This window comes from Gossypium arboreum, chromosome 12, assembly GCF_025698485.1.
Source record: "Gossypium arboreum isolate Shixiya-1 chromosome 12, ASM2569848v2, whole genome shotgun sequence".
NCBI lineage: Eukaryota > Viridiplantae > Streptophyta > Magnoliopsida > Malvales > Malvaceae > Gossypium > Gossypium arboreum.
Window position 1 is genome coordinate 71,587,844 of NC_069081.1, and position 2,018 is coordinate 71,589,861.

The window sequence follows — 2,018 nt, forward strand, 5'->3', positions numbered from 1 at the left end:
AATACACCCTAGAGGAGGAAGAAAAGGGAGACGGAGAAGGGGAAGTAAGGAATTACTCCAAGGAAGCCGATTGATCCATCTCAAAAGTCGGATTCATCATCAAGACTGAAGATCTCTCCTTAATTTCCCTTCAGGAGTTTTGGGTTTTCTTTATGTTTTGTATTCTTTATTCTTCTAAGATGTTTTCTTATTTAGTTATGAACTAAAACCCCTAAACACCTAAGGGGAATGAAACCTAAGACGAATCTCGTTATTATTTTCTGAATCGTATGATTAATATTTAACTTGTTCTTATTTATGTGTTCTTAATTCTTGTTTTGATATCCCAGGATACTGATTCAAGACATGCTCTTATTTAGAGGAAGAATAGACCCTGTCTAAGAGTACATTTTTCATAATTAAGTGGAGTTGATTGTGCGCCTAGACATAGGGTGACAAGATTTTGCCGAATTAGGGTGAAACCTAATAAGGGGATCCATAGATCGAGTTAATGCAACCCTAGAGTGTTAATTAGACAAAAGTCTCGGTTAATCAATCTAGGGATTAGACGTTATTAGTCTTGAATAGGGATAATGACATAACTTAGGGATCTCTACGGAACAAGTTGAATGAATAAATCGTCCGATTCGGAGCCAGAATAACAAGTAAAGTCTAGGTGGATTTTTCCTTAGGTATTGTCTTAAGTCAATCGATTTTTCCCAAAAGCAATTCCCCAATTCTTTTCTCTGTGCGTTCTTAGTTTAGATAATTAGTTAATTAAAACAAAACCTCTTTATTCTTAGACTAGACAATAAAAAGACAGTCATTACTAGTACTTTTAGTTCCTTTGGATTCAACAATCCGGTCTTTGCTAAAACTATACTACTGTTCGATAGGTACACTTGCCTACATCACGATAATAGTTAGTTCAAGAACGAGTAATTATAAATATTTAAAACCTATCACGAAATCACGCGATCAAGTTTTTGGCGCCGTTGCCAGGGAACTAAGATATTAGGAACGCTCAATTTTTATTACTTTAGCCATTTATTTTTCTTGCAATTTAATTTAATTTAATTTAATTATTATTATTTATTAACCTACTCTCTCTTTCTCTTGGCAGGTTTTTATAGTTTATGACTAGAAGAACCCCGTTGGGACCATTACTTTTTGACGAAGAAATCAATCCTACAGTTCGTAGAAACCAAAGAGAAATAAGGTGCAACTTAAGATACACAGAGAACGAGCAAGAAGACGATACTTAACCCCCAACTGAAGAGATGGCTGAAAACAAAGGCAATCAGCTACCTCCTGCAATTGTGGTTAATCAAACTGCTCTACGCACTATGTATGATTATGTTAAACCTTCTTTAACAGGAGCTGAATCAAGAATAGTTAGACCTACTGTAGCTGCAAATACTTTTGAATTAAAACCTAACACTATTCAAATGATACAACAATTTGTTCAGTTTGATGGTTTACAGGATAAGGATCCCAACGCTCATTTAGCCAACTTCTTACAACTATGCAATACATTTAAAATTAATGGCATTTCTGATGATACCGTACATCTTCGGTTGTTTCCCTTTTCATTGAGGAACAAAGCTAAACATTGGTTGAACTCGTTGCCACGAGGGTCAATTACTACTTGGGAACAAATGACCGAAAAAGTTTTACTAAAATATTTTCCTTTGGCTAAAACGGCTACATTACATAATGATATCTCTTCTTTTGTGCAGATGGATTTAGAAACACTTTACGATGCATGGGAGAGATACAAGGACCTTTTGAGGGAATGCCCTCACCATGGGTTACCGCTTTGGCTCCAAGTTCAAACATTCCACAATGGTCTGAATCCTTTGACTCGGCAAATGGTTGATGTAGCTGCTGGCGGAACCATCATTAATAAAACACCTGAAGATGCCTATGAGTTTATTGAGGAGATGTCACTGAATAACTATCAGTAGCAAGTCATGAGGACAAAGCCAAGGAAAACAGCCGGTGTTTAAAATGTCGATTCGATCACCATGCTGTCAAAT

At 36.1% G+C, this 2,018-nt stretch overlaps 1 non-coding gene across 1 annotated transcript; it reads right to left on the reverse strand.

The window, feature by feature from the left end:
* Positions 1–1,684: 1,684 nt before the first annotated feature.
* On the reverse strand, positions 1,685–1,792 carry LOC128286102 (small nucleolar RNA R71). Its single transcript, XR_008276647.1, has one exon. It is a non-coding gene; the product is annotated as a small nucleolar RNA R71 (small nucleolar RNA).
* Positions 1,793–2,018: the final 226 nt, after the last annotated feature.